The sequence below is a fragment of the Takifugu flavidus genome, unplaced genomic scaffold (genome assembly GCF_003711565.1).
Source record: "Takifugu flavidus isolate HTHZ2018 unplaced genomic scaffold, ASM371156v2 ctg712, whole genome shotgun sequence".
NCBI classification, from domain to species: domain Eukaryota; kingdom Metazoa; phylum Chordata; class Actinopteri; order Tetraodontiformes; family Tetraodontidae; genus Takifugu; species Takifugu flavidus.
In genome coordinates, this window is record NW_026622322.1 from 1 (window position 1) to 9,690 (window position 9,690).

Consider the following 9,690-nt stretch of genomic DNA (forward strand, 5'->3'; position numbering starts at 1 on the left):
AAAAAGGCTAAAATATGAGACCAAATATGTAACTAAACCTGGCCAAATTAAAGTTGTTTTTTTCAAAATGGGTAAAACACAAATGAACTAAAAGAGTCAGTGGTCATTTCGTGAAACATCCTGGGAGAACTTCCAAACTGCACTGATAAAGCTGCGATCCCAGGGGATTGGAACCCACAACCTTGTTGCTGTGATGAGACAATGTTAACCACCTCATCTAATCAGACATTTCCTCATGTAAATGAAAATGAACATTATCACACAGGCTCTTAACAAAAATAAAATTCATTTATTGCAGGAAGTAAAAACATACAATATTTACAAACATTTAAGAGTTTCTTATTTTTTTTTCCATTATTAATGATTTCACATATCAAGTTCTGCAAATTATTTTCCCAAACACTGTTAAACAATTTATCATTTTAAATAGAATATAAGTGGACCAGTTTCACATGAATTTGTTAAATTATTAAAAGAACAACTTCAGAGTCTTTCAGAAACAGAAATAAAGTCATCATACATTCAACAACATAAGATTTTTATAATGCCCAGTCGTTAACCAGTGTTTTACATAAAATAAATAATGACGCAAACAAAATAGAGGAGAGATGAATGAGTAAATAACACAAAAATAAATGAAACCAGACATAACGTGACAGCATTACGAGGTGTTTAACGGCAGTTTTGAAAGATGAGTGTTAAGCTCTGATTTAAGAAGCTCAAGATCATTAACACTGAATTTAGCGTCAAAATGCTAAAGTTTTCCATAGTTTGGCTTCTTGGCTTCTTAAAAAAGATGACAGTCAGTGAAGGTTAGACCCGTGTCAGCAGCATAAATCCCAAAGCTCTGCTACTGGATGACAACACAGTCCAAATATTACAGCACATGTGACTTTGGATCCTCTGTTCAGGTCTACACGTTTCTATAGACGTGCACTTTCAGCATGAAGAGTAAAACATCCTGGATCATTGATGTCGTCTCTGCTCAAGTCCTCCGTGGATAAAATCCATCTTCCCCCAGTTATTCTTCAATGGACTCGTGAGAAAAGTTTCCTCACCACTTTTTCCTCTCTTGTGACTATGAAGAAATAAAATGAAGGAACAATTAATAGATGCTGACAGGTGTGTATTCACAAGAAACATCATTAACATTCTATTAATGCAGGGCCACAATAGTAAAATATCAGCTCACAGACTGACTTGAAAGTTACAATCAAAGAAGTGAGACTTACACAAAAGAGTCATTACGGAGATTAAACAATAAACTGTAAAGATGATGCCGATAATTCTCCAAAACGTCATCTGGATGTAAAGGATGTGTCGTCCATCAAGTGTGTTTCCATCTGCTCATAAAAGAGTATAAACAACAAAAACATGATTATTGTAATCACCAAACTGGCCATACTTTACTCTATGCAGCGTCGTCATATGCGTTATTGTAATAAACTTATTTTTAATATTTTGAAAGCTGTGCTCCGAATAACAGAAAGTGTGACTGACTCTATTTAGAGTATTTCAACTGTTACTTATTAACTGTCTGGACCAACGTGACATGCCGACAGTTGTCTGAGGCCTGGACACAGACTGAAGCTCAACGTTGCGCACTGATAATTCTGTGCCAAGACGATAGAAAGGTGGGTGCTGAGCTGCTGCAGCGCCCCCTGCTGGCAGAGGGTGATTCTGTGCATTCCACTGCCTGTACCAAATTGTAACTCTGTAGTAGCTCGTTTCTTTCTGGAAACATGTGAAGCACGTTAAATGTTGTTAATTAAATGGGCCAAAAAAAAACTTGTGGAGAGACAAAAAAATAAGTCTCAAATAAGTTTTAACAGCATCGAAACAGCCGTTTCTGACAGAGTTAATGACCAACACTGCTGTAATCTCAGCCAGAAAAGATCCAAAGGTCTGCTTTCAGACGGAGGAAGACCAGAGAATCACCAGGAACGTTTCAGAGCTTCTTCATGAGGGACTTTTACCAGAGTACCCAACACACCAGAACCCCCCCAGCAACAATAAGATCCCACTGGCCTGTGTGCAGCCTGGATCACGACTCAATAACAATCATGCAGAAATATGTAAATGTAAAGCTCACCCCACATGACAGTGATGTTTCTGTCTTCTGTTTGGACAACACAGCCATAGATGTTGGTGTGGATCAGGGGGACCTCAGCTGTCAGGATGAGGATCACTGATCCATTCCCAGAAGGCAACGGGCCAGTTACAGTGATCCAGTTTGCCTTGGGGCCCCGTCTTCAGTCAGAGACACTGAACGCACTGATTTGTCAGTACTGGTGACGTGGCACTTCAGCAATGCCTTGGTTCTGTCAACAGGGTTGGCAAACACACGGAGATCTGCAGGAGGATAGAAAAGGTGATGATCAGGGTGGGACCAGCCAGGGGAAGAAAAGATACTTTTGTATGTGTTCAGGTTAATTCCTGAATTATGTCCAATAATGAAGTGATTCAAAGCTGTGATTTTATTATATTTTGCGTTATATTTTTTTGGACCAGAGAGTGTGTTCACCTGTTCTTTTTTCCGCTTCTCTTAATTTGATCTGATGGATCATTTCTGGACATTCTTCATTGATGAAGTGTCCAAAGAAATGGTTCCGAGCCTCACGGTTGTTCCACGAATCTTTAATCATTTCTGCAGAAGGAGACAGGGCTTTCCATTTCTGAGCTCCAGCATCAAACTGAATGAAACCCTCTCCATTCACTGCCCAGTTGTCAAAAGCAGATTCAAGCCTCTCGTCTGACGTGATGCAGCCACGCCGCCGCTGAACATCTACAAGGATTATTTATGTAAAATGTTCAGTTCATTTAACCAAAATTAAACACGTTATAAAGCAAATGTGCTACAAACTTACTCCGTGTGTGATTGATGAATTTAGAAATCTCTTTGAGAGCATCAAAAACATCATAACATGCTGGTCTGCAGGTCCCAGGTAAGTTGTGGGATTCCAGGACGGGTTGAAGTGTTCTTGTTGTGTCCCACTGTCACAGTGAGAGATCACAACTCCATCAAACTCTGTAACTTGTTCAAAATGGGGCCCAGATCCAGGCTGAACACGTCCTGTAGACAAGAACTCAAGAGAATGGGAACCTGAAACACACAAACAAATGGAGTCAAAACTCTGGACCCTCACAGTGGGATCAGCGGTTCTGACAAAAATAATCATGTTATAAATTGATCCCAATCTCAGGTCTTGTCAAATTAATATTGAAAGATGTAGACAGTTTAATATTATGGTTAATTATTTTAAACCTTAAGCTGTGAGTCGTATCTGCTCAAATTGGTGGACGGTATCAAAAAAAGCTAAAATATCTCTTTGATCATCATCATTGATCCTCTTTGAGCCAGACCACCACATGTCAGGATAAAAACCCACATCTCATCTCCTCTCATCCTGATCACCAGAACTCCTCAGGGCTGCTTCCTCGTTCCCCTACTATAATCCCTCTTCACAAACACTCAACTGGACAAAACACCACTAAAAACAAACAACCAGAATGAAAAACAGCCTCTTTCCACAAGCTGTGAAGGAAACATGGAGCAGCAGGATGAGAAACAGGTCAAAAGACCCAACAATAACCCAAAATATCATAATAGATTCCTCATAAACTGAATATAAACAAGGTTTACTACAGTACCTGAACAGGCACCAATAAGAAAAGAGGTTTAATCTCCACTCTCTTCGTACTCTGTGTGCAGGCATCAAAATCAAAGCAAATCCTCAGATAAAAAATACATCTGTTTGGACAGTTAACTGGGAGATCATTCTTGGTAGTTTGAGACAGTTTGAGACCAACAACCACATGAGGACAACAAAATGAGCTGACTAACACCCAAAAATATTGCAAGAATTAAAGGATTCCTGACTAAACAATATCTTGACAAGCTTGTTCATGCATCATTTTTGAATGTAAATTTTCATGTTGAATTACTGTATTTCTTGACAAATAAATGTTGATAAAGACAACAATTTCAGTGAAATGGTGGAAATAGGTTTAAATCAGTGTTAGACAGATGCCTTATCAACAAGTGACAACTATTCATGCATAAGCCTGTGATATTAAAATTATTAAATAAGTATTAAATATTAAAACACACACACACACACACACACACACACACACACACAACACACACACACACACACACAACACCAGGGCAGAGGTACTTTAGCAAAGGTTTATCAACCGGAAGTCTCAGTGTGCACTACTGCTGCGCCTCCTGTATGAGTCACGGCTCAGTCAGGAACGCAACGCACGCTTGAGAAATCAGCAAGCGATGACAGTGTCACCTACCAGTTGAGGTGTTCAATCAATCACGTCATTTTGATATATCTATTCATGCAAGAGTTTGGGGAGAGTTGTTTTAATCATAATCATTGAGTGTTCTTTGATTAGCATGTTGCTCTAAAAGGTGTTGGCTGCCTAAAGGAGTCATGTGAGATTGTGAGTCTTTGGGGGGCATCTGAGAGGAACAAGACCAAATGTGGAAGAAGAGCATCTACACAGAGAGCTGATTGATTGTTTGTCTATTTCTACCTGAGAAAAGCGCAACACAGCGCTCAGAACGTGTGTGTAAAGAAAGTTTCTTCAACTTACCGCATTCTGCTGCTGGGAGCAGGATCCAAAACAGAAGACAAATGTTCATCTTCTAAATGAAGGTCGCTAAACACTTGTTGTCCTCATCTGAAACAGTCTGGAAGCACCGTGACGAGGGTTCTTTGTGATAAAGACCGATTCTCTTAAAAGCGCGTCTAAACTAGACAAGTGTCGCTGGGGTTTTAAACGCAGTTCAATAACAGAGCTGGATCCCGCCCTCGGAGTGTTGCGGGTTTTGAATAAGGGTTCTGCCATGTAGAGGCGTCGTCGTTCAGCACCAGGAAATCCCCCCCAGAGAGGTGACGTCTGGGTCCAAACACGTGATTCACTGACGCCGCCTTCGGACAGTTTGGAATTTTAGCACATAAACTCCTGATAACCGGATTTAAAATGATCAATTTCTAGCAACATCATTTGTGTCTTGGTCTCGTGGGACCTGCTCTTTCTTCTTGTATTCTTGACAGACAGCGATGGTGTTTTATTGCTATTTTAGCAACAAAACTGTTTTGGACTCATTTTAACACTACAAAACAGAGTGTGAAAACTTTCAAAAATGTCCAGTCAACACTTGCATGGAGGATGTGTCTTCCACCAAGTGTTTTTCCATCTGCACTGAAACAAACAAAATAACAAAAATTGAATAAAAAACAATAAAACCAAAACAATGAAACAATGTATATGGGTCTACTTTACTTTACATGGAAAGTATTGTAATATTTATAATTGTAATAATCATATTTCATATATTATAGACGTGTTACTATAAACAACATATGGATGATGGGAACTGTAGGTGACACTGTGTAATACTCCAGACTATCATGCATAGAGGCACAGTGGAGCACTACAAGAGGGGTGATCTAAAAGAGCTCTGCAGTTTGGATTTCATGTTCTCTGTCTCTAAAGCAAATTTTGTTGTAAGATTGACTTCATTTGGCTTTACAAGCTGCTGTTGTTATTCTCTCTCTCCGTTACCCCGTGTGTGCGTGTGTGGTGTGTGTGTGGTGTGTGTGTGCGTGTGTGGTGTGTGTGTGTGTGGTGTGGTGTTGTGTGTGTTCACCTGTTCTTTTCTCAACTTCTCTTAATTTGATCTGACGGATCATTTCTGGACACAGTTGTTGGGGTCCAGGGTTGTGCCTGGTCTTCCCTCCAGGGGGCGTGAGGAGCTCAATTGGCGCTGCAGGCAGGCGCACGTGTGGGCATTAACATCTGGCCACCTACTTAAGGAGGGAGCGCCTGCCCATCAGGGCCAGAGGGTTGTGGTGCTTTGTGGAGTGTTGCCCGAGTGTTGCTTTGCTTGGCCTGTCTTCCCTGTACATTTCAGGTCCTCACGCCGCCTGCTGGACCTGAGAAGTGCAGAACCGGTCTCCCGAGGTCTCTGCAGTCCAGGGGGACTTGTTCTGTTTGAGGTAGTGGTGGGCAAGTGAAGCCTCATGAAGCACCGAGGCTTTCCTACTAACAATTGTGTCGAAAAACATTCAAAGCTTCGAGACTTCAGTGATGGTGACATCTGGTGGACAACTGAAGCCATAGCAGCCTCCATAGAGCACGACTGGAGCACTGGCACTGTTTCAATCCCATGACACCAATAAAAGCTCATTGTGTGGTCATCCAGGTGTTTTGTTCATTCATACCAAATAATGATTATAGTCATTACAATAAAATAGGCAGACGCTCTCCTCCTTACTCTAATACACATTCAAGACTAACCCAAAGAATAAATGCAAATATATTAAGGGTTCAGTGTTGGTTAAGGGTTTATTGAATACTTTGAGATTTATTTAAAAACTATACTCAGAGTCCCTAACAGGATGAGAGATCCTTCCTACTTTGCAAATGATCATGGTGTTGGAATTCAGAAACATTGTTTTTGTGTGTGTGAAGTGTTTTTAAGGAAAACCTTTAAAGATAATAGTTTGTCATTTGGGGACTTGTATGTTTGATTTGGAATAATTATTCACAGAAGCAGACAAGTTATTCCCTCTTCACAGGTTGTTATTGAGAAATATCATTTTTCCTGCTGTTGCAGGCTTCAGTCTGCTCCTCTTCTGGCTGACCAGCTCCCCAGCTTTGGAAAATATCCTTTCACAGGGAACAGACGATGCTGGGATGCACAGATACTTGCATGCAAGTTTCCACAGCGTAGGATATAAAGGCTTTCGTGCCACCCAGTACTTCAAGGGATCTTGTCAGAATTTGTTCTTTCAAATATTTATGACACAGACAGTAAGACAATGAATGACTGAATCAAAAAACTGATGTTTCAACAGTAATCAACATGCATACCTCTGGATCTCCACTGCAGCGCTGGCAGATGTGCTGCTGAGACTCTACATACAGTGGGACCTCTACTTACAAATTTAATTCGTTCCAGAAGTTGCTTCGTAACCTGAAAATTATGTAAGTAGAGACGCGTTTTCCATGTAAATGCCCTAATCCATTCCAAGCCCCCAAAAATTCGGACATAATTTTTTTATAAATCATAAAAATGCATCAAAACATGTAACAAATACATGTTACAATTAGATTACCGCACAATAAATGTAGGAATTCAGTGCAAGGAACAAAATGAACTTTATTACAGGCTAATCTTACATTAGCCGTCATTACTCGCAACAAACGTCAAAACTTGTGGTAACACTGCCATCTAATGGACAAACATACGAACACCCACAATAAATCCCGAAGACGACGAAGGCGATGCTGGGATACACACAAACTGGTACATATTGACGTCCCTCCTGGCCAATGGGATGACAGGAAGATGCTAGGCGATAGCCAATGGCAGAGCAGCTACAAGCAGTTTGTGCTCGCTAAACTCCGCGGTAGCGTATTTTTGACCTTCGTATCCTGAAATTTCCTTTGTAACGAGGAAATATTTTCCCGTTGAGACGCTTCGAAACCTGAAAAATTCGCATGCAGAGACGTTCGTAAGTAGAGATCCCACTGTAGTTGTCCATTAAAGCCCACAAGTTGTAATTTTGTTCACTAGCACTGGCAGATGTTGTTGCAGTCTCCAGTGGCACATCTTCTGCCGACCCACCAATAAGACTGGCACACTCTCGTGTCAGCCTTTCTACAGCACCTGAGCATTGCTTTGATTAGTAAAGCCAGCCTCTTTAAATCGTGGATCCAAGATGGTTGCCACAGACAGGGAGTTCACCTTTTCCAAGCCACTGAATTTTTCATTCAAATTATTTCTCAAATGGTTGGCAAGCGTGGCACCAATACAAGGAGCCATTTGGGCACTCAGCAGAAATGGCATGTCTCAGCATTTTGGCTAAAGGAATTGCCTTTGACCCTGACACTTCCTTTCCTCAGAAAGCTCAACAGTTGCCTGATAGAATGGCCTTAAGACTGTCAGGCAATGGTTGATTGCTGCACAGTCATCAGCAGTGAAAGGCACTATGCCAGTGCTAAGTGATGCCAGGGCTGCCCCGCATAGACAATCTGCAGCAGCTTCTCCGGGTCTCCAGAGCAAACCATAAATGTTCTCTTTTTGTACGTTTTCCTGTCTTTAGCCAGTATTTATATTAATATTTAAACGTGGTTGTGGATCATGGCTCAGTCAGTCTTAAATCTTTGGATGTCCATGGAACTTCTCTCGGGAATCTGTTCAAGTGTTCGACGCAGCAAAACCCAGTAAAGCAAAAGACAGAACTTCATCTTCCTGCAGTTGCGTTTTCCAAATAAAAGTCCATAATTATTTGCTGTCGATGTTGTTGTTGATGTTGTTGTGCATCCAAAGAGGAGAAAAGATGAAGTTGTCTCTCCAGCGCTGGGGAACCAAACGTCTTCAGAACACCGTCACGATTTTTCTGATTGTACGATCGTTAATTTTTGAACCTTTATCACGCAGTAAACACCGGAAGTGGGTGTAATAGTTGGATCCCGCCTTACTTTTATTTTACCGAGACGTGAAATGTTCTTCATAAACTTAAGTGACGAACAATTAATAAGTATAACTTTGTAGGGTTGTTGTTGTTGTTTGTTTTTTATTTTTTCCTTAATTGAAGTGATAAATGTTCCATCGTTGAACAAAGTTATAATTCTGTTCCTCTGAGCTACATTCTTGCTGCTTTAGCCTGGCTGCCTGCTCTTCACTGGTTGAAATATGTTCTATATTGACATTTTAATTCCGTACTAGTTTAACATCCCCTGTTCCTTCTGTAACTGCTCCATCTTCTCTCTGGAAGGCTGAGCTGCTGGTCTGTGTTTTCTCAGGGGAGATCTTGGTCAGACATCATCAGCCTCCACAACGAGCAGATAGCAGTTATTACTAAACAGATATTGGAGGTCCTACAGAATAGCGTCTGGAATGTCATAAAACATCTGAAGTTTACTGTTTGATTTGATTTTGCCTGAGTACTTGTTACTACTGGTTTTTAATGAATACCGTAGCATTAAATGGCGCTTTTGTTGTTATTGTCCTGAAAATAGAACTACTAAATCCTATTCTGCAGGAAACCCTGATACTGATTCTTCTTCTAAGTTTGACAACAATGCATTTATGTCTTCTCACTGAATGTATTAAAAAGGTGATGTCTGTAGTTTAGAGACATGTTGAGATGTTAAAGATCTTTTAGGATCATTTAAGATCTTGAAAGTGTTTGAGTTTTCATATGTTACCAAACAAATTTAGTAGAATGTGACAATAATAATACGAAGGTGACATGAAAATATCGTCACTGAAGTTTCTGTGGATGCTTTTTTGAAAAGCCATAAAAGTCATTATTACCTGGGTGAACAATAATTTATTAATCTGGCAGCGCTCTGATAGGCCAATAAATTAGTTGTAGATCATTTCTGTCCGATGTCTTTCTTTTTCATCTTTGTTGCACGTGTTTTTAAAGGAACACACTTTAGACTAATTCAGGATACTGATACAAATCACTCGAGCCTTATTTTTGTGAAAGATCTTAAAAAACAATCTACGTGAAAATTGTTACAAAAATATACATATATATCATTATTTCTCACGAATAAATGTTTATTTTATGTGTAAAAATAAGTCTAATCAAGTTGTTCTTTATAATCTGGAGTAAATAAAAATTCTGCCTCTTGATATAAAATATAAAC

The 9,690-nt window shown here is 40.1% G+C and overlaps 1 long non-coding RNA gene across 2 annotated transcripts; it reads right to left on the minus strand.

Annotated features, from left to right (window-relative positions):
* Positions 1-267: 267 nt before the first annotated feature.
* Positions 268-4,782, minus strand: LOC130521131 (uncharacterized). Of its 2 annotated transcripts, none has more exons than XR_008949196.1 (6): positions 4,612-4,782; positions 2,868-3,103; positions 2,525-2,785; positions 2,093-2,352; positions 1,233-1,343; positions 268-1,078 (listed from the first exon to the last, which is right to left on the minus strand). It is a non-coding gene; the product is annotated as an uncharacterized LOC130521131 (long non-coding RNA). The 2 variants fall into 2 exon arrangements; XR_008949197.1 differs by lacking the exon at positions 4,612-4,782 and adding an exon at positions 3,594-3,731 and having other exon boundaries at positions 2,868-3,316.
* Positions 4,783-9,690: the final 4,908 nt, after the last annotated feature.